Raw genomic sequence first — 9,038 nt, forward strand, 5'->3', positions numbered from 1 at the left:
TGCAGCATTTTGACACCAAGTCATTTTGTATGGAAAGAGTTTAATCAGGTAGTATTATAAACTTTAGTATGAAGATATTTTCTGTTATAACTACACTACTATTCTCCCCATCTGTCCCTCTTCATCATAATATTTCATCATTTGTTTGTTTAATCTGGCTTCAGTTTTGTCAAATTCTTCTTGAAAACAGCAAAATTTGTGAGGTAAAGGATATCAGTTTTTGGAAGTATTAATGAGGTTTCACTACTTTCTTAACAAATTAAATGTAAAATTTATATGAAGACATATGAAGGCATAGTGTGAACCTGATGTGAAATTTCTATTTCATATGAACATACACTTGAGGTGATGATACAGCATGTGTGAAGTTGACCTGAAGATTTCACACAGTAAATGTATCTGTTGTGAAGACGCGCTATTTTCTGATTGTCCCAGTGATTTTATTTGAATAACTGTGGTCTTTCTGTGTAGTTTATAATAACAAGAATAGTAGCGATAACAGTCCTGATATCTAATGCAACTAATGGCTTATCTTTCCACGTTTGACTTTAGGCATATCCACCAGATCAATCAAATTACAAAGATATGTATTATAGTCATTCTGCCAACTTGCACTCCAAAGCAAAGGCACATAACTGCAAAATTCAGTTTGACTGAAGAAGGGCATAAGGCTATACTAGAAGAGGTCCAGCAATGAATGATGTTTTATTGGTACATAATGCTGAATGATGCCATAAAGAACACATACACTTTTTCAAGAATAGGAATAGCAAACTCAAAATAAGTAGCTGTCTTGGGATGAAAGTAATTAACCCTATAGAAATGACTTTGATGTCATTTCTCACTGAAAAATAATCTGTAACAAAATGATTCATTTGGGAAGCATGGCTACATCTCAGGCACTGATCCTCAAACTTTCACCTTCAAGCTACCATAGCTCCACATGACTGAAGTCACAATTCACTTTTTCAGCCTTCCAAGGTGTAGTCATCAGTGTTCTCATAGTAAGGATAATTGTCTTTTTACCGTAATATATCTGCAGCAATGGAAGATGACAGTTTGTGCTGGCTAAATGGAACCCTGCAGTACTGTTTCCTGATAACACAGAAGATTATGTATGGCACCTGCACAACCCTGGGATTATGAAAGCCAGGATAAGAAAAGACAAAAAAACCTTAGGGAAAAGAAGACAATTTATATTTAGTCAGCTTGTGACAAGAAGAAGAGAAAGTCTACAGGGAAAGAGCAGAATAGGACCTCAGGCAAACTTATTATTTTCAGCTAATTGTATGTAACACATTACAGTGTGATGACCTTGGTATCACAACAAGCCCAGAGGTGAAGTTTATCCTTCAGGTGCTAATTAAGCTGTATGTAAACAACTTCACTGCGTGATAGCTCAGGTTTGCATCCTCTCTGTTATGCCTTCTTCTGACATCCATCACCATCCACAACCCTTGTATTCTGTCTGCTCTTTGTCCTGCATATTGTTTCAGATCTTAGTTCTTTCTGCAGTCTTTGAGCCTTTCATGAGATTTCATCATTTCTTTTCCTTGGGATATCACTCACTCCATCCTAAACACCCAACAAGAGTCATAAGTATATATCTCTTCTTTCCTAGACACTTGTTTAGATAATTGCCTTAATATGACCTTCTAAGTTTCCTATTTCAACAGCTTCTAAAATTTCTTCCTCTGCTTTCTATCTTCTGTTGCATCAAATATAAATTCTTAACATTCTCCTTCAGGTCAGATACAACCTGTTGCTGCAGATGCTTTTCATTTCTTCTTCATTAGTATTTTTCACAAACCCGCAGCTACACTATTTTCATGGCCTTTGTTTTGGAAGTTTTTTCATGTAGCAGGACATACACGTTTATGTCTATATATGATCTCAGTCATCTTCTTCCTTACAACTAATTGCAATCCTAATTACAATTTACTTTTGAAAGTTTAAATAAGAAAAAAATCATAGCTCTGGTCCCCACGCTACAAGAAGGACATGGAGGTGCTCAAGAGAATCCAGAGAAGGGCAACAAAGCTGGTGAGGGGTCTGGAGAACAAGTCTTACGAGGAGCAGCTGGGGGAGCTGGGATTGTTCAGTCTGGAGAAGAGGAGGCTCAGGGGCAACCCTACCACATTCCACAGGTACCTTAAAGGAGGCTGTAGCGAGGTGGGGATTGGTCTATTCTCCCATGTGCTTGATGACAGGATGAGGGGGAATGGGCTAAAGTTGTGCCAGGGGAGGTTTAGATTGGATATTAGGAAGAACTTCTTTACCGAAAGTGTTGTTAGGCATTGGAATAGGCTGCCCAGGGAAGTGGTTAAGTCACCATCCCTGGAGGTCTTTAAAAGACGTTTAGATTTAGAGCTTAGTGATATGGTTTAGTGGAGGACTTGTTAGTGTTAGGTCAGAGGTTGGACTCAGTGATCTTGGAGGTCTCTTCCAACCTAGACGATTCTGTGATTCTGTGATTCTGTAATATAATGAAAAAGACCCAGCAACATAGTATGTGCATTATTTCCATATGACTATAATGTATACTGAGCTCTCTCACCTTGTCTAGTACAATACAAGAAGGTTTCTGCCTTCTGCTTGCTTTTTAAGTTATTCAGTGTCAAAAATCTTTTGTGTTGTGAAACATCTAAACAAATAAAATAGAAAGAGATCTTTTTAACACTCAGAAGAGGTCCATAAGTCTGGAGGTAAGTGAATCCTACTCAACTCTTCCATCCTTACCTTCTTATAGGGGCTTTCTTCATCAATGATTTGTAAATTATGCATCCTCAGGTGCCTCCACATGCCTTTTTCTAGTGTTTCCCATTAAGCACCTACCTTCTTAGGCAGTGTTTTTAGATCTGCCTTTTGAAAAATCAAGGACTAGACTTATCACATTCATTTTGACACCGTCCGCCATGATATCCTTGTCTCTAAATTGGAGAGACATGGATTTGGTGGATGGACCACTTGAAGCGTAAGGAACTGGCTGGATGGTTGTGCTCAAAGAGTTGCAGTTAACAGCTCGATGTCCAGGTGGCGATCAGTAATGAATTGTGTTCCTCAGGGAAGGAACACCTGGTGTTCCTCAGGGGAGGGTATTGAGACATGTGCTGTTTAACATCTTTGTTGGTGACATGGACAGTGAGGTTGTGTGCACCCTCAGCAAGTCTGCCAATGACACCAAGCTGTGTGGTGCAGTCAACATGCTGGAGGGAATGGATGCCATTCATTCAAACCTGTACAGGCTTGAGAGTTGCAAACCTCATGAGGTTCAACAAAGCCAAGTGGAAGGTCCTGCACCTGGGTCAGGGCAATCCCAAACACAAATACAGGCTGGGCAGAGAATGAATTGAGAGCAGCCCTGAGGAGAAGGACCTGGAAGTGTTGGTGGATGAGAAGCTCAACATGAGCTGGCAATGTGTTCCTGCAGCCCAGAAAGCCAACCATACCCTGTGCTGCATCAAAAGCAGTGAGGCCAGCAGGATGAGAGAGGGGATTGTCCCCCTCTGCTCTGCTCTCCTGAGACCCCACCTGGAGTGCTATGTTCAGCTTTGGGGCCCCCAGCACAAGGAGGACATGGACCTATTAGAACAAGTCCAGAGGAAGGCCACAAAGATGATCAAGGGGCTGGAGCACCTCTCCTATAAAGACAGGCTGAGGAAGTTGGGGTTGTCCAGTCTGAAAAAGAAAGGGCCCTGGGGAGACCTTACAGAAGCCTTCTAGTGCCTAAAGGGGGCCTACAGGAAAGCTGGGGAGAGACTCTTTGTCAAGGGGTATAGTGATAGGACAAAGATGAATGGCTCTAAACTAAAAGAGGGTAGGTTTATGTTATAAATTTGGAAGAAGATCTTTACTCAGAGGCACTGGAACAGGTTGCCCAGTGAAGCTGTGCATGCCCCATCCCTGGAGGTGTTCAAGGCCAGGCTGGATGGGGCTTTGAACAACCTGGTCTAGTGGGAGGTGACCCTGCCCGTGGCAAGGAGATTGGAACTGGATAATCTTTAAGGTCCCTTCCAACCCAAACTATTCTATGATTTATGTGGCTGATAGAGGTGATGAATTTGGGAGAGCAATTGCTCTGTGTTTACTTTATAGTCCGTTGAGCAAGATGTGTATGTATTAGTTAAATTGTATTAGATGTGTACACTTGAGTCACACAACAGATGTGTACAGAACAAGCCAGGTTTTAAGAGGAATGACTCACCCTCTGAAGGTACCACACTTGTGCCATTGTCTACAATGAAATCTTATGACTTGCTTAGAGCTTAAAATTGGTGTGATCAATCTAAGTCTTGTCTGTTTCTAAATAGTCATATAAAGACTACAGGCTAACTGTACAGGCTATCTGGTTTTTAGTTTTATATGTTGTTTATTAAGTCTGATCCATTGCTGATTACAGAAGCCATGATCTTATGAAAAGTCTCATTTGGCACGGTTGTCATACTTTCCTATTATGGACGTCTAGAGAGAGAATTGAAACAAGAGCAGAAATGAGTGAAAGTGAAAGTGACAGGGTGATAGCAAAATGTAATCTTTTTTAAATATCCAGGAAGGAACTCTGAAACAGGACAGAGAAATAAGCCTTCCAAAATAGGCAAGCCTTTTAAAATATTTTATTCATGCCTGGCAATGTAAAACAAAGTGGAAACTTGCAGCGGATCAGATTATATTAGCATAGGATCATGTATTGATAGCTGACCTACTCCACAAAGTATCTTCTAACTCAATATTGCTTATTAATTCTTCCCCACCTCATGGCACTTTTTTTTCTTTTTTTTAAACTGCTCCCCCATTTTGGACATATATATAAATTTGTCTAAAACAAGCAAGCTGAGCTACTGACAATTTTTTAAATGTTTTTCCCAGCTGGAAATTGTTAATACATTTTACATTTTCACTTTATTTTTTTTTTCCTAATGAAAAGATATTACATTCTCATATTCTGCTTTACATTAGATATTTCTCTCTCCCTCTCTCTCTCTCCTCTCTCTCTCTCTCTCTCTCTCTCAAACAGAGAATATATTGCAATCAAAAGAGCTAACCTCTTTTGCTAGCTAAGAGATATACACTGGAGAGAGCTTTCACAAAATCAAATCAAGTTTATGAACTACTATATAGATTATGTTCTTGTAGTCTTCTAGGAGAAAAAAATAAGAAATCAATTTTCTTTGCAATATTTATTTTTCAAAATAACAATTCTAAACCAAACTGGTAGTTTATGTGCAGAACCAAATAATTCTTTCCATGTCAAGTAGAGCAATTTTGTCAGACTCACTTTGCTGCTAACATGCATGTCATGCTGTTAAATATAAGCTGACAGAATGTATGACATAACTAGACTAGCTCTTATTCATAGGGATCAATTTTTCCCTTGGAAAAAAAAAAAAAAAAAAAAAGTTCTGTTTTTAGGATGGTTTTGAATTGTCAAGGAAAGACAATATTCTGGCAGCAAGGCACCCCCTAAGGAAATATGAGAATTCTCAGTGAAGGTTGCCAATGATATAAGTATCACTGCCTACATCTTAGCAAAGTCCTAATTCTTCCCATCTGATTTGGGATATGACCATCCATGTAAAGTGTCACTGAAATGTATTGGGAGAGAAAGATTAATTGCTGTCCATACACAAAATTTCTTATTCCCAAAGTCTCATTTTTCTGAATATGTGTCCTTTTTTATGTAAGTGTCATTAAACCAGACCCAGAACATAGAGTGTAAAGGCCTTTTTGTGCCAAGCACTATACTCTCACACAGGCAGCTGTACCTACACACACACAAGCATGTACACACAGATGTACTGTTGCTAAATGATAGTTGCTAATGCCAACAAATGAAACAACTGGAAACCCTTTTTTTTTTTTTTTTTCATCATAAAGGTAATGACTTCCTTGAGCACAGGGTAGAATGGTATAGAACAATACCCTCTCTAATTGGCACAATTAAGTAACATGGAGACAAGGAAATCAACAAAAAATCATCTTAATTCAGAGCCAAAAACATTGCTCTAATTCCTCAGCAAGGCATGTAATTGAAACATGCACAGTTTGAACATTTTTATTTCACACTCCGCAGCAGGATGCTTTATTTGTCTCAAGTGCATGCAGTAATAACTCCTAAATTCCAGAGACGGCCACTGATGCACAAGAAATCACTAGCACAGGTGATGAAGCAGTCTTGTTCAGTGGGACCTATAGTGAGAGGTCTTGCAAAAGAAATCTTTTTACTGTGGTATTGCCTGTCACAACCCACATAAGTATGTGTATCCGACAAGGCAACATTTGTGCAGCTGCTCAGTCCTATCTTGTTTTAGATGGGGACTGTGTACCCTTGCAACTGCAAGTACAGGACATGAGTAACCTAAATAAGAGAATTCATTCGGCATGGGTACAGGATCTGATTTGAAGGGAACACCACGGGTAGCTGCATGGGTTTCAGCTGCTTTAAGAGCTGCCATAGACTCTGTCAGAACTTGAAAATGCTCTTCACATGAGTTGGACCTAGTGTCAGGATTAATGTAACAATATCTGTTGTTTACCTCACCAGCAATGAGTCTGAGTTCAAGAGGTGGGTGATCGACTGATAGGATGAATGTTTGCTCAAAAAATTAAAATAAAATAAAATAAATAAAAATAAAATAAAATAAAATCCCAACATCAGCCAAAGAGACAAAGAGATGTGTTTGACCTGAGAATGTGACAGTGAAAATCAAGATCAGAGAAAACATGAAAAGCATATCTCCATGCTAATCATGTAAGAACACTTAAATGAAACTCTCTAATAAAAGATACTTTATGAAACATTGCTTAGGGAGGGCCAGAGATTTAAGAAGCTATTGGTAGAAGTTGAAGATTTAAGATTAAAGCCAGCTAAAGAAAGCTGTCTTAGGTTTTACTTGGTGCTCATTTCTAATGCACATCCAGTAAACTAGATCCTAGGATAACCCCTTCATGTTTTCACACAGATGGAAATTAAGAGAATGGAGAAATGACCAACAAATTGATAACAAACTAAGATGATTATAGGATCATTCTTATAAATGCTCTGAAAGCTGAGAAAAAAAAAGCTTTGAAGCAGTTCTGCTCCTACCCTTTCCTTCTCAGTCAGATAAGGAATTTCTTCTGCTTTGAGGGAGCAGAAAACTAGTGGAGGGAGCACAAAACTAGTGTGTGCATGAAGACACAAAGTGTGTGAACCACAAAGCTTTTTGCACCCCTTGTTGAGACCTGGCAATGCAAAACTGCTCTAACATGACTGAGAAACACTTCTAGTGTACTCATATGCATATGGCGACAGAGACTGGGAAGCCTTGCTTAGAAGCCTTCAAGTTAGTTCCTCTGAAGCTAACTGTAGTTTGCAAGTCAACATAGTCCCTGGCTCCTAGTAAGACTAAATAAAGTATTACAGCATATATCCCAGTGATTAATCTTCTACCAAAAGAAAATTTGTAATTAGATATAATAGGTTTTTCCATGTATAATTTCTATGACTGTGTCTTCAAAAGCTTTAATCTTCTCTCTTTCATTTCCTACCACCATCTCTTCTCTTTAATCTCATTTCCTTTATGGATGAAGTAGCAGCTAAATAACATTTAAGGCCTATAGCCACCATTATATTAAGCTTGAATGAATATTTCTGCAGAAGTAGAGCAAGATTCCTGTAAATCTTTTATGAGGAAAATTCACTATTTCTCTTTATCTAGTCAAAATCTAGTAGCCCTGTCCTCATCTCTAGAGACCTACAGCAATAAGTGTTATGTGATTGATGGCTGGTCAAAAGCATACGAAAGCGTACAACCATAGCTAGAGAGTATGAGCCTGTGAATCAGGACACAAGTCTATACAGGAGAGGAGACTGTCCTGCTGGGATCTGTATATCTCAATAGACTGAAAACAAACATACAATCACCTGTTTCAAACACTGCTTAAGAAGATACTTGTTTTAAAATGCTAAATCAAATCAGTCTAGTTCTGTAAGAAGATCAGCCTTATGTGGATTCTTTTTCAGGGAGATTAAGATAAGCAAGTCTCATCTTTCAGCAGAAATGCACAGATGAATTGTCAAATATTACTCAATAAAAGGATTTAATGAATAAGAGAAAATATTGGATTTGGTTTTACTTAGGACTACTTTATAGAGGACAGTTTATAGCAAGTTTTTAGTGAACTCCTTCCTTTTGGGATTTTGGTTTGGATTTGGCATTAGTCTTAATTGGTATATGTTTAATGATTTCACTTGAGTCCTTCATTCTAAGTCATCTATACATCATATAATCTTATATAAATAGCAGACTCCATGTATGCTATAATCGATGCATTGAGACGGCAGGCAGGGAAATAAAGAGAGAAGGCTATTTTTTGGCCTTAGGCACATGAAATATATAAGCTGAAAGGAAAGATTATGCAGCAACAGACTTATAAGATGGAAGTGCCTGGTTTGTTTTCTGTTTAATTCTCTTTGTATTGATTTTCAAAATATATCAATATGTTATCCACAAAAGAGACACTTGGAAAATCAATCAATTGCAAGAAGTTGGGTAAGCCTAATAAACAAAAACAAACCAACCAACCAAAAAAAAAAAAAAAAAAAAAAAAAAAAGAACAGTAAAATCATAGAACCATAGTAACACAAAAGGGAAAAAGGAGAGAAAACTTCAGTCATGTAATTTGTCTCAGGAGATAGGCTGTATGTTGCAGGCTTTAGCAGAGATCCTCAGTGTGAATCAAATGTTACAACAGGCTGTTATAGAATCTGATTTTGGAAAGACTGTACATGATAGAGTTTTCTCAGGGCATTTTAGGACAAGATAAACACAAAATTGTAGTACATTAATGTGCTTCTGCCATTGGGATCAATTACATTTATAGCTGGTTAATGGATAAGTAGGTGCAGAAGAAGACATAGTTAGAGAGTCTGGAATGCAGCAAAGAGATGAACAGGTCTGAGGTAAATAATTTGCCCTCAGGAAGGTGCTTCTGGACTCCAGTGAGAGAGCATCCAAAAAGGACAAAACTGGTCCTTACCTACTCTTTTCCTTGACCCT

Source organism: Cygnus olor, chromosome 1, assembly GCF_009769625.2.
Source record: "Cygnus olor isolate bCygOlo1 chromosome 1, bCygOlo1.pri.v2, whole genome shotgun sequence".
Taxonomy (NCBI): domain Eukaryota; kingdom Metazoa; phylum Chordata; class Aves; order Anseriformes; family Anatidae; genus Cygnus; species Cygnus olor.